Raw genomic sequence first — 24,819 nt, 5'->3', positions numbered from 1 at the left:
GGCTCTGGGGTTCATTGTTCTGCCTCTCAGTCTCAGCTGGAGGGAGCTGGGGTTGTGTATGCCCCTAGCCCCCCGAACCAAAGCCTTACAGAGGAGGTGACCCAGCCCTGAGCCTGGGAACCACTTTCTACCCACCCCCCCCACCCCCCAGGGGGACCTACATCCGGTGGCTTTGCTCATTCATACTTACTGGCCTGGGCTGGGACAGGATCCAGGAGCCCATCCCTCTGGAGGTGAGCGGGAAAGGCCTGGAGGAGGCTCCTCCTGCACCACATTCTCCCCCCACCCCCACCCCGGCCTCCACGGCCTGGTTGGTCCTGAGGAGGTAGGCTCTGCACGACAGGCTCCCCAGCTGGGTGAAGCATCCTCCCTCCCACTCCGTCCAGTGCAAGCCGCGGCTGCCTTCCCGGCTGCAGTGCTGTGATTTATTGGCGGCTCCTTCTCGCCAGGGCCCACGGCAGGAGGAGTTCAAACACCCACAGGAGAAGCCACCAGCTCTTGATCCCTGAATCAGGCTTCCCAAGGGCTCCCGGACATTCATCAAGGAGCCACGGCGCCAGGGCCGCAGCTCTCCCTTTCTTCTTCCTTCTTCTGCCTCCCAAGTCATCCCTCCGGGCTGTGCCCCCCTCGCCGAGGTCACTCGGAGAGCTCCCCCAGTGCGCTCAGAGGTGGAGAGTGCCTTTGTCTGCAGCCGCTTTCCTATAGATCCTTATCAAGGCAGGCGCCCAGGGGGTGGAGCGGGCCACTTTGGGCCTCAGGCTTTTGAGCAAATCTTTGGAAGTTGGAAAAGTGGAGTTGGAACGTGGAGTAAGTGGAGAGAAACCCTTCTGAAGTAGGAACTGGTTGGAGTACCCATATTTCTCCAGACTCCGGGCTTGTAGTATTAAGAGCCTGCTAACCTAGTGAGCCGAACTGGGGCTTGAATGGGACCAAGCAGGCCTTGAAATTAGCATGTGAAAACGCGAGCTTTAGCCAGGAGGCCTTCTGTGAGGGCTGGTGAATGGATTCTTGAAAACAATTTGTTTTCCTAATTACATAAATCTGCTAGTGGAGAGTATTTACCTTTTTTTTTTTTTTCCTCACCTGGGGAAAGTCAGTTGGTCCCAGGCCTGTGAAGTTTAAATAAGTGTATCACTACTCTTCTCTCACCCCACCTTGGGGCTCCTTCCAGAGTAGGTCCCAGGGAGAGCTGGGAGGTGGGGGAGGAGTGGGGCTGTCACTAGTTTCCCAGGCCCTGCCACCAGGTCTGTGTTCCTCTGATGGAAACCTCTGCTCAATTCCAGTCCAAATTCTGGTTCAACCTATAGGAGTGGTTTTTCTGAATTCAGTGCCTGGAGCCACATGGTACCACCACATACCGGGTATTTCAAGAATGAACCTGGAAGTTCCAAACATTTGGGTCTTTGGTGGCTCCAAAGGCACTAAGAATCAGACAAATATTGTGAACTATCATTGCAGAGAACTTCTGGGAGGGGAGGATCCAGAAGAACGTTGTTCTGGTTATTTGAGGTCTTGGCAGCTTTGAATTCTGTATAATCGAGGTTTGAGCCCTGACATCATGTTAAAACCAGATTTATGATAGAAAACAGGTCTTAGGGACATCCGTCTCAGTGTTTTCTTCTGAAACGTGGACCCAGCTGTCGTGCCCCCTCTGTTTCTGGGTGTCACTGGCTGAGCACTGGGCTTTGGAGTCTGTGGTATGCAGGATCTGCAGTGGGGACTGGGCCAACCAAAGAGAAAGATGGAGGGTCTTCACTGGCCACAGGGCTCTTCCCTCATGGGCTCCCAAACCCCTGTGGGGCTGCTTGGGAGGGCAGGGCCCCAATGGATGTCTCAGTGAATAAATGACTGTCCCTGAAGAAGCCATTGTAACCCAAGATGAGGGAAGTTTCCTCCGAGGAGGGGAGACTGAGCAGAGCCTGGAATTTGGGCAGAGCAGAAAAGTCCTTACCCTGGCTGCCCCAGGGTTGGCCCTGCAGGAAGGCGATGCAAATTAATCTCTCTTGCAGGAAGCTAGTTCTTGTCCAAAAGGCAGCAAGTTATAAAGTATGAATTAATCCATTTAACCAGCTCCTCTGAGGGAAAGCCCATGACAACTGCATTTCCAAATGCCATCTCTGAAAGTGATATTTCAAGTGGCAGTGGGTGGGATTAGAGCCTGCTAACGATTTATGTCAAACAAGGAGCAAGAACATAATTTCTAGATATGTGATTTGTTTCAGGCACTTCCAGGGCTGGCAGTAGGATAGACACGAAGGTTCAGGGGCCAGCCAGAGCTCAGACTGAAAAGGAGGGGGGAGGCTGTGTAATCGGGAGTGATGGAAGGAGAACAGGAGAAGCAACGTCAAAGGCTAGCTGACCTGGTCATTTACCCATGATGGCAAGGAGAGCAGTGCAGGGCAGTCTAATACAGAGGAAATTTTTCAAGGCAGTTCTGGTTACCCTTCATTAGGGTGAATGATGGGGCCCCACTTACCTTCCTAATTGTTTGGGCAGTTAAGTCGACATTCAAGAAACCTTCACTGCAGGTGGGCTGGGGGAAGGGGCTTAAAATAGTTTCTCCCAAGAGGGTCGTGGTGATGGGAAGTGCCTACGAAAGAGGAAGGAGCGAAGAACCCTTTGGGGTGGTAGGGCGGCGGGTGGGCTTCCAGGTGTGTCTGCTCAGCTCAGCGCCAGCAGCCCTTGCGACAGACAGGCTGGAAGGAAGAGGCCGCGGCCACCACAGGATGCAATGTCAGGAAGGCAGCAGCTCCCGGGGCGGGGCAGTGCAGCGCTCAGTAGCCGCCCCCGGCTTCCCTACCGCCGCTGGTTCCAGGGCACAGGAACTCCCCGAAGTCAGCGAGCTCGAGCGTACGTGCGCCCGCTCACCTTGCCTCGGGGAATCCCAGGGGCGGCAGGGGCATCAGTGCCAGGGAAGATGCCAGGCCGCCTGCCTTCTCCGCCCCCTAACCCGTTCCGAAAATCCTTGAAACCAGGTCGCAATCCAGATGCCCCAGTCCCGCCCCGCCTCCTCTCCTCCCCGGGGCCGAGGCCGCCTCCAGGCCAGCTCCCTCCTCCGCCCCCACCCTGCCTTGGACCCTCATTAGCATGACCACTTGGGAGGATTCTCTGGGGGGCGGGAGACACCCGAAGTCATCCACCGCCTGCGCATTCCCGGCGGCCCCCTCGGGCGGCAGCGTTCCGGGAGACCCACTTGCACAAGTGTTGCTTCCAATTTATTGCCTGGGCGGGGGAGGGAAGGGGGCCTGGTCGCCGCCCCCGCCCGGAGGCTGGAGCGCTGCCTGTCGGGTCGTGCGTTCGCTCGGCGGCGGCGTGCACCAGCACCACCCCTGCGTGCAAGTTTGAAATGTGAGCTGCCTCCGATTCATACTCGCTCGCGCTCCCTCGCAGCAAAGTGGCTGGGCCGACGGTCTGCGCGCGCGAGTGAGTGCGGGTGGCGGGTGGCGGGTGGCGGGTGGCGGGCTGGGGGGCGGGGGTGCGGACGGGAGGCTCGCGGGGCGGGGAGGGCGCGCGCGAGCCAGGGCTCCCTGGAGACGCCGAGGCAGGTCTGCTAGCCTTTCATCTCTCCGCGCTCCTCCTCCTCCCTCCCCTCCCCCCGCCGCGGCGCGCCCGGCCTCCCCCGAGCCCCCAGCCCCACGCGGGCGCACGCAGGGTGGGTGGTCGCGCCGGCGGGGTACGGGCGCGCGGCGCAGGGCGCTGGCCGTGGGAAGTTTCGCTGGCGCGCCCCGTGCACCCCCGCCCCCCGCGCGCCCCCGGCCCATCCCCGTCCCCGGAGGGCTGTCGCTTGCACCCGGGCGCGCGGCTGGCTGCCTCCTCGGCGGCGGCCCCATTAACGGAGCCTCCGCCTGTGATTGGCTTCGCCCGGGAAGCTGGAGACGGGCGATGAATAATTGATGTGTGCTGTGCGGTAGCCGGACGGCGGCGGCGGTGGCGGGCAGCAGCGAGCGGGAGCGCGGGAGCCGGAGCGCCCTCGGAGCGGGCAGCGCGGAGCGAGCGGGCGCCGGAGCCGCCCGGGCCCCCGCGCCGCCGCCGCCGCCGCTCCGGCGCGGAGCGGGGATGCAGGCGGCGCCCGCTGCCTGCGTGCAGCCTTTGTTCGGCGCCGGCTGAACCCTGCCCCGAGTCGCTCGCTGCGGCCGCCCCCGGCTGGGCCCCAGCCCCCTGCGGGCGCCAGGGCGGAACCGCGGCCGGTGCAACTTCCAGGTAAGTGCGGGGTTGGAGGGGCCGGCGCCGGGGCGCCCGCGGACCGGGCCCCGGCTCCCTCCGGGAGCGGGGGTGAGTGTGCGTGCCTGTGTGTGACAGAGGAGGGCCGGTGCATTGTGGGTAGCGCCGTGTGCTGCATGGTGTCAGCCCGAGGCTTGGCCGCGAGAGTGGCACCGGCGTGCACCGGGCCCGTTTTGTGCGCCCACACAGGGGCCCCTCATTCTCTTCGGGGCCCGGGGCCAGGGTGCTCCCCTACCGCCCCCACTCTCGAAGGTGAAGTGTTGGCTCTCCAGCAGACATTTTACAAGACTCCGTCCTCAATCGGCTGCTATTGCAAAAATAAGAATCGGCCAGGAAGCCTTCCGCGGAGGCAGCCGCCGAGGGTTCTTAACTTCAAGCTGCTCCTTTGTCAGGATGCAGCCCTAATGCTGAAAGCGCCCAGAGACTCTGAGGTGCGCTGGTGGTGCCACCGTTGCAGCAGAGCGCCCTTCCGAGAGGTGGTGGGTGCAGAACAGACTTCTGACAAGTGTCTGCTGGGAGGCCAGCTGGAGGAGGAGGAGGAGGAGAGATGGGTTTGCACTAGAGAGCAGGAAGGGGCCTTTCTGGGGGTGCCTGACACCAGGCTGTGGAGATCTTGTTTAAGACCTTGGAGAGAGGGTTTCTCAGAGGACTGCCTGGGCTGAAGGTCTGTCTTGGTGGTCAGGAGCATGTGGGTTTGGTGTTGGGGTCTTAACAAGCCTTGGTGCCTGGAGCACTAGATAGGTCCCACTTCTTGAGTCCAACTGGAAGCCAGCTTGGGTGAGACTAGGAGACGTCAGGCTGTCTTTCCCTGCCCTAACCCTTTGCACCAGTGAACCTCCATAGATGGGCTTCAGGACACCATCACTCTCAGGATGGGGGCCTGGGTCCCCTGTCCTCCACCATCAGGCTGGACTGGCAGATGGGTGCTAGGCATGGCTGGTAGCTCCTCCAGCGGGAAGGTCTTGTGAGGCGGCTGGGAAGGAGTTGGTACCAGAGAGCTTCTTAATGGGCCATCCTTGAGAATGGGCCAGAAATTCGATTGGGGAATGAGTTGGAGTGGGAAAGGTGATGGCACCCTGAAATCAGGGTGACCCCAGAAGGTGTATAGGGACCAGGCCCCTTCCAGTTCTGGAGCTCTGGGCCGGAAGCTCATCTCCCATCCGCTACAGAGCAGAAAGCCCTGTCCCTCGGCAGGAGGGGTGTGGTGGGGGGGGTGAGTCTTGAAGTCCACGTGGCTGCTGGTAAGCCTGTTCCCCTTTTTTGTGTGCTAGCCAGGCAGTGACTACCCCCCAACTAGCAGGATTCAAGTCCCCTCCTGAGCTATTTTTACCCTGAACTTCCTTAGTGAGAAACCACCGAACAGCGATGCTTTGGTGAGAATCTGGGTCTTTACCGGAAGCAGCAGCCTGCACAGAGTTTGAGACTTGCTTCATAGTGCTGTGTCTGCTCCCTTGCACAGCCTCCTCGACAACAAGAGCCCCTTCGCCTCTCTCTCTTTTGCCTCCTGGTTCTCACGACAGTCTGTGCACTCAGGGACTTGGTAGCGCCGTTTCAGATGGCAAAATTGATGTCCTCGAGAACACCCAGTAGGGGACAGAGGAGACCAGTCAGCTCTGACTGGAGTGTGGCCTTGACTGTGAGCTCCTTGAAGGCAGGGGCCGTGTGTTTACTCATCACAGTATACCCCGGTGCCAGCCACCGTGCCTGGCAGGTGGTAGGTGCCCAGTGACGACTGAGTGACTGCATGAGCAGAAAGCTGGCCGCGTGCTGCTTTCCCTGTGGGAGTGGGGAGGTGATGGAGAGATTGAAAGAGTGCTTCTGCTTGTAAGTCAGTGTTGGCTCAGTACTAAGCAACAAGGCTGAGCTCAGTCCCTGGGAACTCCAAGATGAGTTCCGAGTCTGATGTTAGCCAGTCAGACTGAGAGCTCCCACAGATGTTCAACCAGAGTCCTACCTGGGAGCTTGCTCATGGCTCTTTCTGGGTCACATGCCAGGGAGTAAGGACGGCGGAGCTGTGTTTAGAACTGCATTGTTCAGTATGGTAGCTACTAACCGCATGTGGCTGTTTATACCCTTAAATTAATTACAAGTTCAGTTTCTCCTTTGCACCAGCCACATTTCAAATGGTCAGCAGCCGCATGTGGCTAGTGACGACCAGATTGGGCAGCTCAGATCATAGAACATTTCCGCTGTGGCCGCAAGTTCCATTGGACAGCTCTGGCCTAGAATGATGGAGACTTAGGACAGAAGTGAGGTGAGGACACTAGACCAGAGCCCACAGGTGTGACAGTGCAGGAAGAGTCCATTGGATACAGGGACCTTCCATTTTCTTAGCACTGCATCTTCTGACAGCCTCCCAGTAAGGGGAGTATAGACAAGCCAGGTGCTCCCACTTAGCACGGGAGAAAGCCGAGATTCAGTTTTGCCCAAGGTCACCACCCAGCGAGCGGCGTGAGCCCCAGGTCTCCGACTCCTCCGCCAGTGCATTACCACCCAGCAGAGGTCAGCCAGGGGGGCAAGGGTGGGCAGCGGTCCCAGGAGCAGCCTCAGACCTCCCTGAGGACCGTCTTGGTGCCCGGTAGGCGTCAGTCTTTGTGAAGTCATCCATCGATCAGGCGGGAGAGCCAGCTCAGCCTCGAGTCCCCAGGAACAGAGAGTTCTGAGCTGTCAGAGCTGGAAGGAGAGGGAGACGGGCTCCCTGGTAAGGGAGGTGTTTACCTTGATCGATGCGGCTTTGGTCCCAAGGGAGAGGCTGGCTCTTCTCCACTGGGAAGGACCCCAACGGTAGGCCTGTGGCCAGGTTCATTAGCACCACCCCAGAGGGAGGTGTGCAGGCCCCAGCCCTGAGGGGAGAAGGGGTGGGGGACATTTGGCTAACACAAGATGCCCTTCGCTCCCGTCCTGCCAGGGCCTGCTGCCCCTCATGTCACGGGCCATTCGAGGTGCCACTCTCCCCTTTGCTTTCCCTGAAGCCTCAGCTGCAGGAGGAAACTCTCCCAGGGCCTGGCAGAGAGGCAGCAGCCTCACGAGGGAGCCTGCTCAGGGAAAAACAAGGCCCCTACCCTCTAAGCACTTCCAACCTCTCTGGGTCAGAGGGGCAAAGTGACTTCCTGCCCCAAGGTCATATGGCAGGGCAGGCCTGGGATGGAACTGATGCCCTCTTACATTCCATTGCAAATCCCAGTCTGCCGTTTTGAACTTGAGGTTTATATAAGATTTAATTGTGCCTTGTTTCACTTTCCTCCTCCATCCCTGTGAGGTCACTTTGTCTCTGGCCTTGTCCCTGTGTCCTGAGGTACCCACCTCCCCCCTGCAGCAGGCCTCACTGCAGCTGCCTGCTCCCCTGGGCCCTGAGCTGACCGAAGGAGGAAGTCTCAGTAGGGGCTGGCTCTCTGACAGGGACCCCAGCAGCCCCAAACCGGGGTCCTCAAGGCCCATCCAGGGGAGCTTGAGAGATGAGAGGATCTTTGGGTACAGTCCCAGGTTTCCAGTCCCCTTGAGTGAGGTGGAGTTGTTGTTCAGGGCCTCTGCTTACCGTGCCTTTCCCTGGAGCCAAGGTGGGCCGCCTGGGGATACTCGCAGCACGCTTGATCCCCAGAGTCTGATGTGCCGTGTGCCCTTCAAAACTGACTGACAGAGCCAGACCCTGACCCCACCACCCAGAGCGTCAGGCTGGGCCTGCCAGGCACTCTGCTGCCCTCCTGCCCCCTTCCTCTCAGTAGCTGTAGACGTGGCATGGACTCCTGCTTGGAGCCCCCGAGGCCCTCTGGGTCCTCCGACTGCCTCCACCTACCCTTGGGGGGAGGCCAGGCCTTACAAGTGCCGGGCCCGGGGCAGTAGTGGGTGCTCTGTGCATGTGTGGTGAATGAAGGTCGGGACTTTGGCCAGGACACCCACATTCCCTGAAGCCAAGGCTCCCCAGTCACCCTGGAGTTTCGGTAGTTGTGGGGTAGAGCCCAGCCTCTGTGATTTGGCTTTGGTTTTGTAAAGCCCCCCTCAGATAATTCTGATACTGTTGGTGGCAGCATGGCTCCCAGGGCCTAGCATTCAAGTGATAACGTCTATGATCTGTTACCAAATTAGTGTGACCTTTGGCAAGTCACTTCCCCTCCGGGGGACCTCTGTCCTCATCTCTGTACTGAGAACATCGCCCTGTGTCTGATCTCTGAAAGGTAGACTCCACTCCAGGAGTTGAACTCCTGGAGTCTTGGGCCAGAGGGTGTGTGTGTACGATGTGAGGAGACAGGAGACTGAAGGAGGTCTGGCCCTGCCTTTGGGTGCTACCTGCTGCCAGCATCTGAGGATGCAGCGGGAGATAGTAAGGTGCATGGGGGCGAGGAGAATTGAATGAATAGAGTCTTATGCTCCACACCCTAGGAGCTGTAGGAGGAGGGGAAGGTGGTGCCTTTGGGGCTGGGGTAGCCTGAAACTCTTCCCAGGTGGCCCTTGATTTTGGAAATGGGTAGGATTGGGGTCTTGGGTAAGAAGGGGAATGAATGTCAGGTGGCACACCTAGGGAGGCGGTCCCTCCAGACGAAGCAGCAGAGGTGAGCACGGGAGGTGGGGCCATAGCTGAAACAGATCTTATCCCAGGAGCCTGGATCTTATCCCCGGGGCAGGGAGGAGCCAGGGAGGCCCCTGGGACTCCCAGGGCTTCTGGGAGCAGGGATGCTGCTGGGTCGAGGCAGGAATCCATCCAGGGAAGTGGGGGAGCCCTGCGAGGTCGGAGCTCTGCTGCAGGAACGTCCCTGTCTCTGCTGACGCAATGGAAAGCTCGTTGTGTTGCAGGGTTCCTGTTCTGCGGTCGCCCGTGGTGGGGAGGCGAGGGCAGCCAGCTCTTCTCAGGAGCTCCGGGAACTTGGTAGAACTTGTCCAGGCCTCCCCTCTGTTCTCTCCTGGGAAAAAGAGAACCTTGTTTGTAGACTCTGCCCCTAGTGCCTCGGGGGGGGGGGGGGATGGGGGGGGGATGTGTTACAGCCACGCCCCCAGAGGGTTTAAATCCATGTGGGCGGTTCCTTGGGACTGGAGGGGACAGGTGACAGGGGACAGCCTTTGGACTGGCATGCATTTGGTCGCACACCCTCCCATGCCTCCTCCGGCAGAGCCTGAGGCGGCCCTTGATTTAGAGGCACCCTCCCTCTCCACCTCCCAAGAGTGTGACCTGGTTGGCAGCTTCGTAGTTGTGCACAAAAGACTTAACAGCCCCTGATTCAGACCCTACGTGTGGGAGGGAAGGCTGTGGAAAATGGGGGGCCACATTTCGGAGGGGAGGGGAAAAAAGCCCAGGGAGGAGCCCATCTTTCTGTCACCTCCTCTCCACCCTGCCGCTACTAGGCCCAGCTCGAACGTCACCAGCCAGGAGGCCTTCCCTGGTCCCCTGACCCCAGCACACACACAGACACAGGACCCCATCTCTTGGCGGTCCTTTCCACTCCTTCGTGCTTCCGGGACCCGCAACCTTACATCAGTCTGTTTTATGTGGTCGTTTGCCCACCGGGTGTCATCCCCACTAGGTTGTACATTGCTGGACGGGCCGCCCCTGACTAGTATCGATGCTGGGTACTCAATATACGTCTCTTAAATGACCAGCCCGGGCTTAGGTGTGTTGCAGCAAAGGCAGTCACCCAGGAAGAAACAGAGAGGTCCGAGCTCTTGGGCCAGCTCTGGCTTCCCAAGTTGACATGTGACGTGCGGGAGCCCTCGTCCTTCTCGGGGACCCCACATGTAGGAAGAATCACTGGGTTTACCATGCTGTCTGATCGAAAGGCCACTAGCCACAGGTGGCTATTTAAGTGTATATTAGATAAAATTAAATGAAATTCTATGTCAGGCCCTCAATCACACTAGCCACATTTCAGGTTCTCAGTAGCCCCGTGGGGCTGGTGGCTACCATATTGGACAGTGCAGTGGTTGAAGGTTTCCATCATCACGGAAGGTTCTGTTGGACAGTGCTGGAGGGTGTCTAAGGAGTCTCAACAGCTCTGTCATCACAGATCTATAGGGAGGCAGGGTCCCGGGGCCTCTGCCTGCCTCTCTGTTAGCAGCTCCCACCCCCCTCTGTGCACAGGGCCCTGGACTTTCCCCGCTGTCCTTTCTGTGAAACACAGGGCCCCGCAGAACTTCCCTGCTTCACCCACCCCCACCCACACCCTGGGTTCTTCATTGAGGCCACCCAGCGTCCTTCCCAAGACAGCGTCGGGGAGTAATTATGAAACCCACAGCTGTCGTTTACTGGGTGACCTTGGGCAAGTCACTTAACTTCTCCAAGTCTCTGTCTCCTAATGAATAAAACACAGCTGCCTGTGTCTGCCTCTGCCCGGCAGGGTTGCGGCAGTGGGTAAATGAGATGGGGCTTTGAGCACTTAGTGTCTGGCACATAGTAATTGCTCAGTAAGTGGCAGCTCTCATTACTATCAGGTTGACTTCATACCCTCTCAGCGTATGATCAGCTCCCAGACCAGCTGGGCTTTCGGTTTCTCTTGAATTCCCCAGCCCAAGAGCCTGGGTCCCGGCCACACCACGGGCCTCAGTTCCTTGTCTGTAAGGTGCCCCTTGCACTGTGTGTTGTGACCAGAGACCTGGCCGCACAGGGCGGAGGGCGGGCTGTCCAGGGGCTCGTGCTGCCTCCTGCGTGGCTGCTGTTAGCAGGAGAGCCTGAGAAAGCCGGGAGAGCGAGGGGTGCAGTGTGCCTGCCACTTGTTCTGTCCTGATGAGAAACTGCAGGGCTTCCCCGCTGGCAGCCGTCTGGTGTCCTAGCCCTGGAGGAAGGGTGGGTGGGCCAGCACAGGCGCCCACTTTCATTTCCTTCTTGGGGGAGGAGCTATATATACATCTACACCTTGGACTCCTGAAGCCCCCTGGGCAACTTGCCCAAGAACTTCTCCCTTCTGAGGTCCACGGATAGTTCGTTTGGGTCCTTGAGCCCCCCCAGCTTGTGTGGAGTGCATTTTCTGGGCAGAGGGCCTGTGAGCCGCGTTGTGTCGAGGTGGCTCCCAGGGCCCAGCAGCCCTGAAGGAGGTGGGCTGGCAGGGTAAGGCCCATGGGTCCAGGCCTGGCTTCCAGCTGTCCAGAGGACTCCCGGAAAGGCACTCAGTGAAAGGAAATTCTCCGAGTTGGGGGAGAGCCACAGGAGCCAGTATGCTGTTTCATCTCATACCCCAGGGCTTGACAACCACTGGGTGCTGGGCGCTGGGCTCCGCAAAGCAGGACAGCACTCAGGCCCAGCCTTGGAGAGTCAGGCGGCAACAGTCTCAGGGAGCAGACTGCGTGCAGGGCGAGTGCAGGGGCAGCTGGGGCTGGGGGGCCGGGCCATGTGGCTTCCTAGGGATTTGTCTCCACGGGGAGAAGTAGCTGAGGTGAGGGCTGGGCATTCCCAGAGAAGTGGATATGGGGGGGCATTCCAGATGGGGAGGGCGTGGCCCTCCTGTGCCCCCCCCATTAGAGGCTGGAGACCCTCACACCTCAGAGGCCCCCTTCCCCAGCCTTGCTCACCAGCATCTCTCCCCCTCCTTTCCTGTACTCTCCACACAACGGTCCTCTAACCCTCTCTAAGCCTCAGTTTCCTCATCTGTAAAATGGGGGACTAGCACTCATCTCATTGGGTCCTAGGAAGATTAAAGAGCATATTCCAGCTACAGCTTGGAACACAGTGCTGGGACCTGGTCAGCCCTGAGTAAGCATTAGCTGTCCTTGCTGCTCTGTCATGGGTCTCCTTGTGTTTGTGCTAGGCCTGTTCCTCTGGGGACACATCCTCCTGCTTCCCTGCCTCATAACTTCCATCACAGCCCAAGAGTATCCAAATGCTCCCCCATCTCACCTGCTCCTGCGCCTGCACAGGGGTGCCTTTCCCCCAGTGACCTGACAAACATGCGGAATGCCCACCCCCCTCCCCCCAGCCTGAGAAACCCTGGAGTCAGCAGCCCCCCACCCCACCCCCCAATCTCCCCTGGGGCCCTGAGAGCTCTTGGCCTCGGGCTCAGGCCTACCTCACTGCTGAGAGTAGCTTGTGGCTTCAACCCTCAGGTGTGTCTGCTTTTCATTTGCCAACAGCAGGTCCCCAAAGCTCCTGGGCAGTCCTGGGGAAGTCCCTGCAGGGAGGACAGATACCACCATCCTGGGGGGCTCAGGGCACTGGCACCCAAAGCAGAGAAAGCCCCCACCCCCACTTTATTGGACCCAGGGCAGCCTTGCCACTGGGTCTCTAGTGACTTCTGCCCCAGGGAGACAGCCCAGCCCACGGAAGGGGGAACCCAGAGGTCAGCATCAGGAAAGGGAAAGGGGCAAGCGCCAAGCAATCACTTCTTTTTTTGAGCACAGGCCCTGGCTTCTCCTGTCCAGGCCACTTTGACCCTTGAAACAGGAATGATTCCTCCGCTCTCTCCATGCCCCTGCCCCGTGGCGCCAGTGAGCAACAGACGGGCCTGGTGGGGAAGAGGGATCATCACTGCCCGGCCGCCCTCCTGACCCCACACCGGCCCGTGCACCCTGTGAGCCAAACCCCTGCAACCCACCTGCCTGGAATTAAGCCTCCCAGCATCAGGCCTGTCAGGGGCCGATAATCCTCTCAGAGCTCTGCGCGGTGCTATACCCTCTCTGAGAAGTACGTTTGATGACCTGGATGAGATCTTTGTCCTCAGGTTACAGCCTCCGCCATGGAGATTTCTTCCCAAGTTGGGGCATCCTGATGAGTGTGCGGTGCTCCCTGTGGTGAGGGCTCTGGCCCAGATAGACCCTAGCCTCCAGATGGGCCTGGCCACCCAGAGGCTGGGTTCCCTGGATGCCTCCCTGGTCTTAAACACCTGTTACCTGAAGCCTTGCTGGCACCCCACCCAGGTGATCTGGAGCTTGTGATTCCACTCTGCAGTGCACTTGAGTTGCCTCTTCTGTAAAATGGGGGTCCCCTTCTTTCACAGGCCTGTTGCAGCAACAGGAGTCCTGGAGCAGGTGTCCTGCCGAGGCACTGCACGCACGCCCTCCACGCGTGTCCGCTCACTCATACACGTGCCTGTGCCTTCTCTGGGTTCACTGTGCCATAGTTATAGCCCTCGGTTTGCACGGGAATGTTTTATTTCTTCAAGCTCATGGCTATAGCTCCTTCACGTTTGTATGTTCTGCATCCAAATGGGCAGAAGTACACACTAATATGTTTTGAATGAGTGAACGAACAGATGAAGAGCTGGCTCTGGGTGGGGCACTGTGGGGCATGTGAAGAGAGACAGGGTCCCTGCCCTCTGGGAGCTTAAAGTCCCCAAATGAAGATGGCAGCACTGGAAGACACCCGGCCGTGCAGGGCCATACGTGGAGTGGTAGTGCGCCTGTTGCAGGGGGGCGGGCCGGCGGGGTATGTTGCAGAAAAGCATAAGATGGAACATTGGAAAATGTTACGTGGGTTTTGCCTCTGCGTACGTACATCGTGTATTCTTGCAGTTGGACACGCGTGTGTTCGTGTGGACACGCACGGGACGAGATAAGTTGTATGATTGTTGGATGAGTGTATATGACAGTGTTCTCATGGGTTTGTGTAGATTCATGAACACGGGGGTTGTTGGGAGTGTCTGTGACGTGGGAGGGGCACCTTGGGAGCCAGATGGTGTATGTGTGTAAGAATGAACACGTCTTGATCCCTCTGGGGTGCTCAGGCACCCGCACCATCCCTCCCTACCATGCTGGGCAGCCCCTCCACTTAGCGGTTGTGTGACCTCAGGCAAGTTACTGAAGCTCTGAGATGCCTCAGCCTCTGCAGAAACAGGGATGGTAATAGCAGTGACCTTGGGATGGCTGTGAGGACCCACCAAGTCCATGTGCCTGGCACAAGGGATGTGTTTCATAAATGTTAGTGTTATCGTGCTGGGGTACGAGGGACGGTCCTCCTACTGGCCTGGGGGCCCAGGACAAAGGCAGTCACTGCGCCTGGCCCTGTCCTGCCCCTTCTCCCGTGCAGGCACGCCCTTAGCCCACTCAAACCAGAGGGCAGACATGGAGCTCTGAGAGCGGTAGCATCTCCAAGGCTCTAGGATGTACTTCCTCCTCAGACGTGGCCAAGGGCATCTGGCCCAGCAGCCTTTCTCACTGCACCACTCCAGGGACCGGGGGAGGGGTCTGGGAAGGCTCGCTGGAGCTGACCCCAGAAGGCCCTTCCCATCCTTGGGAAGATGACTCTGGACCCTCCCAGACCCTCAGGAAAGGGCATTTCGTGGCCTCCTGGTGAAATCAGCCCAGGCTATCCACAGCTTCCTTTCTGCCTGTCTCAGGGATGGCAGAAGAATTCTGTGAATATTCTCAGAGGTTCCTGCAGAGAGAGACTTTCAGATGGTCAGTGTATCAAAGCACCGTAGAGTCGGGAGACCGCCGGGAAGTCACTCGCCTCTCAGGGCCCCCACTTTCCCCATCTGAAAAATGGGGTGGTTGATTCCTGTCCTCCTTGGCGTGGGGACTAGAGTCCAGGCTGGGTCCCTGAACCCTCACAGGCCCATCTCCCGGGCACAGCGCCTGGGCAGGGAGCACCTCCCTCGGTTGGCCTGGCGCCTTCCCCCTGAGCTTCAGCTTCCTGTCACCAGCTCTGCGAACTCACCTGGAGCGCTCTGTCCCTTTGGGGGGTTATGTGGGGAGGGAGAACACCCCGGCCAGGTGGCCTTACCTTATACTCCCCACCCAGGGTCCTGACTTCAGGGTACTAAGTAAATAGAGGTCAGATGCTGGCTCTGAGGTCACAAGTGGGAGCAGGGAGTAAAACTATCTGATGTTTCTAGAGCGCTTCGGGGTCCAGAAGAGTGCTTCCACCTGTGTGGTACCATCTCTTCCCGGGGGGTGGGGGGGGGATACAGTCGCTGCCAACAGTGGGCAGACAGGGGGGCTGAGGGCGGGCGGGTTGTCAGGGTGGCCTCGAGGCTCCAGCCCTGGCCTTCCACCTTCGGAGTGTGAGTCTTTGGTGCCCGCCAGAGACCCTCCTCTCCATTTCCCTGGCAGTGCCTGTGGCGGTGTGGGGTCCAGACCATAGGATCCGGGGCTTGGTTAGGGGCTCCCGAGATGATACTGTGACCCTAAAAGGCGATCCACCTGCTGATCACCCAGCATGCCCTGTGTGGACGTGCAGGCCTGCACACACGCGCACACAAACTCCTGGCCCTCCGAGGTCCCTCTCCATTTAGACAACTTCATTGTAGCTTAAATTCTCATTTTAGCCAACTTCGTTTTTAATGTTGAACAACTATCACTTGTTTGTATATACTTCAGAAGCAAAGTCCCCGGGGGAGAAGCAGTCTGTTTTCTTAAGCTGAATCCTGGAAGCCCAATTAGGAGTGATTGTTCCACTTCTAAGGTTTTCCAGAGGCTGCCTGGCATGCCCTGCTGAGCCCCTAATTAGGCAGCCAGGGCACCCCAGTTCAGGGCCCAGCCTGGCTGGGGGTAGCCTGTTTGAGGGCCGGGCCGGGGCAAGTTCAGGGCCTGAACCCAGGCCCAGGAGGTCCTTCAAGGGACGGGGGATGGTCCTCTCCTCCATTCAAGGAGGGCCAGGCTTACTGCCCTCCGTTCCAGGGCCCTGGCTGCCTTTGAGGACAGCATGCAGGTAGCCACAGCAGAGTCGAGGCACCCTGGGTTTGAGGGAAGCCATCTCATCGGGTCTGGGTGGCCTTCACGCCCACACTGATGCTGGTGGGAAGGCTGCCGAGTGCTGTTCTTGCTCTAGTCACTGGGAGGTCACCTGTGATAGGGCCCAGCCTGCCTGTTACCTGTTCACTGTTGATTCACTGAGCTGATTAGAGAGCCTGGTCTGTGGGCCACCACGGTCCTGCGTCACAGTCAGTGTGACACTTAGTATCATGGGGCCCAGGAGAAGAGGGTCCAGCCGGGTGGGCCCAGGAAAGGCTTCCCTGGAGAGGGGAGGCTGAACCGTGAAATACAGAGGGCAGTTCAGACAGGTAGAGGAAAGGGGCATCGAGCCTGGAGGCTTTAGAAACCAAACACTTAGTGTTTTTGGCCGTAGTCGTGATTTTCAGTATGTTGCCTGATCTCTTTTGCTGGAGAAGAAGAGCGTGTAGTAGAAAATAAACATATGCCTGCAGCCTAGGGGTTAGCTGGAGCTGCACACACAGCTGGTGCCTGCTCGCTCCCTGTGGGGCCTTGGCCTCCAGCCTGGGCTGGCTCGGCCCTGTGGTGCCAGGGAGTGCCCGTGGCTGCCCTGGGAGGCGCTGCCCCTCGCCCAGCTCAGGCCTGTTCCCTGCAGCCTCCGGGAGGTTCCGGTTTCTGCCCGCCAGGTGGGCGGCTCCCCCCTCCCGCCCCCACCCCCATTCTCCACAGCACACGGCTCGCAACACTGCCCTGCTTCTGCCACCTGAGCCCCCCAGGTGCCATCTGCCACCCTGTTTTCAGGCGGCAGGTAGGCGGCCTTGGGGCAGGGCGAGGAGCACGCAGGCGGATCCCAGATGGGGCAGGTAGTGCCCGGCCTGCTACCTGGCACCTGGGTTGTCCCCACCTGCCTAGGAATAGGTGAGAGCAGGTCTGGTAAAGTGTGGGTGTGTATAAGGGGGTCCTCCTCTCTCTTGGCCATCTTTGCATGTATGAGCTGTAGGGTCTGTCTGACCCCTCTGTGTGTATCTGAACATCTGACCGTCTCTGTCTTGAGCCTGGCCGTTCCCTAGGCATATCCCTGCCCGCCTCCCTGTGTCTCTACTCCTTTGTGTCTCTCCGCCTGCACCTTGCATCTCTCTCTCACTGTCTCTGAGTCCCTGCCTGTCTTTCTCAGATCCGAGCTGGTGATGGTGCCTTTGCCATCAGAGCCACCACCACCCCGCCCCCCCACGTTGGGTTGCTCTGCTTAATTTCATTTTCCCGGGGCTCCAGCTCACAGAAATAAACCCTCCCTCCCCACCCCTGCACTTTTTTGATTTAACAAGCCGGCTGCAAAACAATAGTGATTTCCGCATCGATCATAAACAGAAGTGATTACCATACAATTACAGCCTGAACCATCAGCCTCCATGCAATCACTGAGCCTCATTGTAAATAGGAAGACAATTGCCTGCAGAATTACCCCCAAATTGGTTTAAGTGGCAACAAAAGAGTGTTGGCATTTTGGGGAGGGGGAGGGGGAATGCTGGTGGTCCTGGCAGCAGCGGGTCCCCACTGCTGTCTTCCTTGCCTTTGTGGAGGTGGCCTGCGAGGGCGAGCTGCCCACCACCCTTCCCCCACCTCATTTCTTTTTGCTTCGGTTATTGCTCCTTGCCCATCTTGGCACCGTTTGTTATAAACTCATTTATACTAATGTGCGAGTGGCTAAGTATACCTTTGACTGGGAGAGTAGAGGCGGGTGAGTCTGGGGGGACGGGATACTCCGGGGAGGGCTCCTCAGCTCCCCTGATTTCCCCTCTCCCCAGCGCCATCTCATCTCTGCCTCTTCCAGGTCACTTCATCCCTCTAGACTCTTCTCCTGGCCTGGCTCCCGCCCTGCGGCCTTCCCTCCCCATCTCCCAGCCTAGTGGTGGTCCCCTGCCAGGAGCCTCCTGCTTTCCGTCCAGGGCGGCCTACTCCCTCCTACAGCTGCAGCGTGTCCCCTGCATCCTCCGCAGCCGCCCAGGCCAGCTGGAAGCCCCCGTGCCTGGCCTCGTGAGCCAGGGCAGCCCATTCCTGGGAGTCTGCCAGCCACCCCTGCAGCAAGTTCCAGGAGGGGCTCACAAAGCAGGCCTCCGCTGACCTGGGCCCGCCCCTTTCCAGCCTCTGGTTTTATGAGAAGTCCTCTGCCAGCAGGCTGTCTCTTGAACGTCTGGAGACTGGACTCCTGAGCGCCAGCCGTTTCTGCAGGGGGCTTGTCTTTGCTTGGGAGGTGATTTCTCTCCAGGGTCGGGCTGCTCTGAAGTTACCGGGAAAGCCTGCCCACTGGCACACTTAGATTCTATCAGATTTGTCCAAATCCAGGTTAGAAGTGCTTCTGCATGTTCCATCTGATCCTCGCAGAAGGATTAGCGCGTGCTGGTGATCTTATTCTCGTCTTTGACGGAGGCGTGATGCAGCTGGCGCCGGGTCACACAGCGCACCAGTGAGGGGTGAGGTCTCAGGCGCCATCTCTCCAGCCTTCTCAGACCTACAGGATGCAGGCTGGCTGTGGTGGGCTGGGTCTCACGTGGTCTCTGACCTGCTCTGAGAGCTCGGACAATACCAGTGATTTGAACAGGTCCCAGTGAGTGACACTTGCGGGTGCCGAGTTCTGCTCACACGTTCATTAGTGCCTCTCATCCCCACTACAGCCCCTGTAAGGGATGGTCAGGCCCCCGTTGAGAGCACTCGACTCACTCAGAGCTCGGGTTCCTGGTACGGAAGCTAGTTTGAGGCATGTCTGCTAGCCTGCCAGCCTGTGCTAACTGGCATCCTGTAAAGCAGAAGGCAGCCGGGGTTCCCCGGGCTCTCTCACTGGTCCAGGTATCACCGAGGCTCCCTGTCTGGTTGCTCCCTGCCAAAGTCTCGGGACGGGGCCCCATCTAGAGTTGGTATATTTAGAACCCAAAGTTCTGTCGGCTGCCCCAGCTCTGTCCTGCGCTGGGAGGGACCTCAGTGCTGCCCTGGGCCTGGCCTGAGGGGCTGGGGTGAGTTGGGCAGGGGCTGGGGCGACTCTGAGTTGCCCCTGTGTGCCTGGCACCCACCTCTTCCGCTCTGACATTGAGAGGAAACCAGTCCAGAGAAGAAGCTGGTCAACATGGCATCCACACACCGTGGTGGTCCCTGCCTGCCCAGCCGACCTGCCCTCACATGCCCCGTCCCTGAGCCTTTGCTCCTGCTGCACGTCTCCTGGGTAGCCAGGTGTCCAGTGGAAAGAAGGGGAGTTCAAAGCCACAAAGACCTGGACTCAAGTTCTGTGTCTGCCACATCATGCTTTGTGCCATCCTTACCTCTGAGTTCTGCTTCTTTTTCTTTAAAACGGGACTCTGCCCGCCCTGCTGGACGACTAGACAGTAGAGGTGAGCATGTTATCAGATAACAGCTGCTGTTATCCTTGGCCTTAGAATCCAGCCCTCCCTCCGAGAAGGAGGGAGCCCACCCTTCAGTGAACATTCGTCATGTGCAGAGCCTTGCACTGGGCGTTTTAAGGCTGCCTGGTTTGACCCTTCACCACAACCCTGAAAAGACACCCACCAGTGTATCTGCGATGTCCTACACGGGAGCCAGAGCCCCGTGTGGGCGGTCACACTTAGATTTAATGAAGTAACGTTAAATACAACGTAAAACTCGGCTCCTCAGTACAGCAGCCACGTTTCAAGTGCTCAATAGCCACGTGTGGCCCGTGGCCCCTGTTTCGGGCAGCGCAAAGATAGAACCTTTCCATCACTGCAGGAGTTCTGTTGGACAGGCTGCCCTGCGTTATCATCCCCTCTCACGGGTGTGAAGATGAGACTAGATCAGTGACACGTCACACTCAGGGTCCCAGCTGGAGGAGTGGGAGCTGGGGTGCAAGCCTGGGCCCCTCAGCTGTAGGACACACTGAGCTCTCCTTTGTTGCCAGACCTCATACCTCCTCACACACCCTCCGTGGGACCCTCAAGGGCAAGGACTGTGTTTGCTCTGCATCCCAGTGCCCAGCCTAAGACCTACCCCAGGGCAAGCATTTGGGGCGGTGTTTGCCGAGAGGGCGATGGAATGAATGACCGAACAAACGCTGCCTGCTGAAACTTGGGGGCACACTTCATTCCCCTCCCGCCGGAGGATGCATAGAGTCAACTGCTGAGGAGTGACGGATGGCCCCTCTCCCGAGATAAATGTGGCAGTCAAGGTAATCGGATTGTGTGTGACGGTCTCATTTGTAGGCGAGGGTAGGAAGCGCCCAGCCATGCCTCGCCTCAGCCACCCATATTAGTTTAATCAAATGCCTAGTATCTAAATGACCGGGCCTCAGTGATAGATGATGTGAGCTTTGCTAAATGCCGTTGCCCTGTCAAACCCAGCTTCTCAAGGCCCTGCCTGGCTCCTGGGTGCTCTCATTTGTTTTTTCTTGCCTGGTTATCTCTGAGTGGGGCAAGGAAAGGGGGCTCTTGCGTCTGTCTTAAGTCTCTGGTTTTTCATGGAGGAGGAGGAAGAGGCTGGAGCTGGGGGAGGAGTGAGATGGAGTCACCTTCCGCCTCTTCTGAGAAGCCTTCCTGGGTGGCTGCAGACAGTCTAGGGGAGCCTGACTCCCCAGAGCCCCTGAACTTGGGCCTCACCATGCACTGTGTGCCTTCTGTCTCGTACAGACTCTCCCCTCCCCTGTGCTAGCTAGCCTTTTCACTCTCTTCAAGGGGTATACCAGAAGTTTTTCCCTTTAATGTTGGAAAATTCTCAACTTTCCCCTTATGGTTAGTGGTTGTTGTGTCCTCTTCGAGAATATTCCCCAATCCCAAGGTCATGGAGGTATTCACCTATGTCATCTTCCAGACAATGTATTATTTTGCTTTTTTTTTTTTTTTTTTTCGGTCTGTGGTGTGAGGTAGGGATCAAGTTTCTGGTCTCCTCATTGTGAGCTCTGAGCTTCTACTGTGTGCCCCAGACCAGGCTGGGTCCTCTGGAGAAGCAAGAGGTAGAAAAGGCACAGTTCTGTCTTCTAGGAATGACAATCAGTTTGAGCTTAAACTTGTGCTCTTAAAAAGGAGGCTGAGCCCAGCATGTATAACATGCCACCCTTTGTGTCAGGGTGGGGTCTGCCCATACAGGCCATGCCCAGTGCTTCTGGTAATGTTGAGTGTCACTTGTGTGTCAGATATTGTTCTAGGCACCGGGGATGTGGCAGTGATTGCAGTACACGGAAACCCCTGCACTGGAAAGAGCTTTTGCTCTTTGCCGAGGACCACACAGTGGGGCATCAGATGAGAAATGAGATAAAAAGTAGAAGGTAATAAGTGCCATGGAGATGGGTTGAGCAGAGGAGGGTAATAGAGGGAGTCAGGTGGTGGGGATGGTACTGCTATCTACAAACTGGAAAGGTCAGGGAAGCCCTTGCTGAGTAAACCAGTGAGGGCTGAACCATGTGGATATCCAGGGCAAGAAACTTCCAGGCAGATGTTGCAAAGACTCTGATACATGTAAATGATGGAATAACTCTGGAAGGAAAACCAAAGCCACTAGCATGATTCCCCTGGTGGGAGGAACTAAGATACGAGACTGGGGAGGGGAGACTGCATTTTTCAGGACATACCTTTTTTCTACTTTTGTATATTTTTAATCACATGCACACATTACTTCTCCAAAAATTACCATTGAAAAGTAAAGCAGGGAGGGTGGGGAAATGTAACAGTGAGGCGGAACCATCAGATGTAATAGCAAAACTATGGCTTTGGAGGCCAGCAGATGTGGGTCCTGATCCCTCTTCTGGCCTCTGTCTGAAATGTTAGCTTTCTAAGGAGACTATTTGTGCATTACTTAGGTAAATAAAAAGTCATTTTATTAATTAAAAATCAGTAGATCCCACTCTGTTGATTGTTTTGGCTGGTTGTCGTTGGGTGGGTTCCTTAACCTCTCTGAGCACCAGTTTCCTCCTGGAAAATGGGGGTAGTGATCGTGACATCACAGGATTGTCAGGAAAATGAACAGAGAAAAAGAGTGTGTTGAGTTTCTGCCCGGCCTGGAGTTGACCTTCCCGAGGGCATGTCCCTGGATGACCTGGCCCTCTGCAGGGCAGAGGCAGAGAATCTATCCCTGTCCTCAAGTTCTCCAATGGCTTGGGACCCCAGGAAGGCCCAGGCTTTGCATTCCAGATGCCTCAGAGGCAGATGGATTTGCTGTGGACCCCCAGGCTGATGGCCATCCAAGACCCTGTGGCCTGCTGGCCCTTCAGAGCCCCTTCAGGATCCAGCCTGCCCAACTGGTGCCTGCTCGGCTGGGACCAGCTGGTCTTCACCAGCTGGTCATCTGGCTCTGACACCCTCCCTGCCCCAGTGTCTCCTCCTCTCTGGGCGCTGTGTTAATTTTTTCATGGCTTCCCTCAGAGGCAGAAGGCAGAGAGCTGTTTCCTGCAGGGAGAGAGCAGGCTCTGGGGGCGGGAGGAGGGAGGGAGAGCTGAGTGGTGATTAAACACTGCAGAGGCCTAAACAAATGATGGTTCCCTCCCCCAGCTGCTCTGGGAGAGAAACATGGAGCCGGAGCCGGCCTGAACTGCAGATGGCCCAGGCTGCTGTCTGCCCCCGCCTGCCTACTTGGAGCTGCCCTGGGGCTGCTTCCTGAGAGCCACGTGATGCTGAGCCCTGCAGGAGCCAGCTCAGTCCTTAGGGCCACTGTGAGGCAGGCCCCGAGGCAGAGAGGGTTCCGGGCCACACAGCTAATGCACTAGCGAGTGGCAGAGCGGAGACGTTATGCAGGGGCAATAGTAGTTACTTCTTAGAGTGTCAGCCTGAATGAGACGGTGCATGCAAAGTGCCCAGAACAGCACTTGGCCTGAATCAAGTTCTTGGTCCGCAGGAGCCACCGTCAAGGTTGCCCCATTACACCTTTAGAACAGCTGGGTGAGATAGGTTGCCGTGCGGGTGAAGAAACTGAGGTGCACACACCTACCAGGGTGTTGCCCAGGACCACACAGTTCACACAGCAGATTAAACCCAGGCTCGCCCACTTCTGACTCCCTGCCCAGTGTTCCTTCTCATGGACCAACACCGGGAAGAGGGTCAAACCTCCAGAGCCTTGAACACAAAGATCAGGGGAAGTCAGCAGCGGGGTCAGAGGCCATCTGCCAGGCCCACGGCCCTCCTGGCCGGAGAGCTTGCATGAAGGGGAGAGGGAGGAATGGTGGTGCCCTCCCACTCTGTTCATGCAGAAAATGGCAACTGAGCTCACCCCTCTGTCTAGAGCAGTGGTTCTCAAAGTGGGGTTCCCCGGCCCAGCAGTAGCAGCATCACCTGGGAACTGGTTAGAAGTGCAAATTCTTAAGCTCCACCCCAGACCCACTGAATCAGAAACTCCACCGGGAGTGAGACCCAGCACTCTGGGTTTGAACAAGCTTTCCAGTTGCTTCTGATGCACAGGCAAGATCGAGAACCCCTGGCCTAGAAACCCAAGTACTTCTGTCCTGCCCCGGGGCCTCACCGTCCAGGCCACAGTCACCCAGACATCACCCAGGTGTGTTACACTCTGAGTAACAGGTGCAGCCAGGAAGAACTAGATGTAAATGGAATTTTTATAAACAATTCTTATTTTCATTGCAACAAGGCAGCTGGATATTTAAAGAAACCTCACAGAGAATCATTTCATCCCATAAAGGAGCTTCTGCAAAGAGAAAACTCCTCTCTCGATTCCTGCCCCCTCCCCGCTAAGTGTTCTATAAATTCAGTCTCTATGTCAGGTTTTCTTCGAATGGTGTCTACCTATACATAACTAAAACGAGTAGACAGCCTGCTAAAAGCATTGCAAATAGTCTCCAAAATACATCAGGGACCCCTGCAGTTTAGAAGGAGAGCCCTGTGGGACAGATGGAGGCCAGTTTGGTGTTTGGGGCAGCTGGGTCATCCACTGCCAACCCCTGCTGGGCACCTGGAGGGGTCGTGCCAGCCAGGCACGGGTGGTTTCCAGGGCTCCGTCAAACATCCACACTCAGGGGTTCTCAGAAAAGGAGTGGAGTGACCAATTAGGAAGCCAAGACATAAGACACCTGAAATGCGCAGCTATCGGCTGCTCTTGCTAGATAAGTGGATAAGAGAGAAAACCCTGCAACACGGTTCTGGATAGGGAGCCCACCGGAAGGTTGTCATCTCCCACAATGCGGGGTCAGGAAGCAGCATCTGAATCTGCCACCAAATGCTGCCCCTGGGGCCAGGTCATGTGCCTCTGAGCTGATTTCCAGAGTGACTGTAGGTGGAGTGGAGCTTTGCCTCCGCCTCTAAGCCACCTGCCCAGTGCTCAGGCCTCACCCTCACAAGCCCAGAGTCAGGGGCAGGAATCACTGACTGCATTTCTTGTGCCGGGAACCTGAGATTCTTGGAGGTTACCAGGTCACTCAGCCAGGGGAAGCCGGGAAAGAGTGGGAGGGTTGGGGTCCAAATGGTTAGAGGCAGGAGAGCTGGGGGTCTGGTCAGCAGGTTTCTCCTGAATCTTCTCTTTCTCCAAGAACAGTGCGTGCCCTGAACCCAATTTGCAATAATCAAGGATCACCAGCAAAGTGCAGCTTGCCCCAAATCTCTCTCCTGCCCCCGTCACCACAGCACACATCCCCTTAGCCACTTTTAAGGGCTGGTAAGTTTTCCAGGTGGTTCCTTTATAGAAAGAAAGCTGCCCTGGGATCAGTCAGCACCTCCCTAAGGCTCTCACCCTGGCTTTATGAGCCCAGGCTGGGTGCAAGGAAACTGCCATTTGAGGGTCCTGGGGTTTGTCACTGGCTCCTGGCTCCCACGGGAAGAGCCAAGGTCCTGAGATTGAACATGGGGGCCGGAGCGGATGGAGGGAGTGCTCAGCAAGGCCTCTCAGCTCTCAGACTCACAGCCCTCTGGCCCTCCACAAAGGTGGATGGCTGTGTGTTTGGTCTTGGGGGTCTGCTTGACCCTGGGAAGGGCCTGACCTCACACCGACCACTCCTTCTTACACTGGGAGCGGGAGGACACAGCCAAACTGTGAGTACCCAGCTGGGAAGCCTCAGAAAAGTGAAGTGCCCAGGGAAGAAAT

At 57.6% G+C, this 24,819-nt stretch overlaps 1 protein-coding gene across 8 annotated transcripts in view; it reads left to right on the top strand.

The window, feature by feature from the left end:
* ZMIZ1 (zinc finger MIZ-type containing 1) overlaps positions 1-24,819 on the top strand; it is a 233,455-nt gene that overhangs the window by 161,317 nt on the left and 47,319 nt on the right. Inside the window, exon 1 of one of the 8 annotated variants that reach the window (XM_036827839.1) lies at positions 3,493-4,200. The exons of the other annotated variants lie outside the window; for them this stretch is intronic. The gene's annotated coding sequence lies outside the window, so the exon portion shown is untranslated. Of the gene's footprint in view, positions 1-3,492; positions 4,201-24,819 lie in introns of those variants that run through there. 8 annotated transcript variants of the gene reach the window in all.

This window comes from Balaenoptera musculus, chromosome 16 (genome assembly GCF_009873245.2).
Source record: "Balaenoptera musculus isolate JJ_BM4_2016_0621 chromosome 16, mBalMus1.pri.v3, whole genome shotgun sequence".
Lineage (NCBI taxonomy): Eukaryota > Metazoa > Chordata > Mammalia > Artiodactyla > Balaenopteridae > Balaenoptera > Balaenoptera musculus.
Note: the sequence above shows the minus strand (reverse complement) of the source record. Positions and strands in the feature narration are given on the sequence as shown.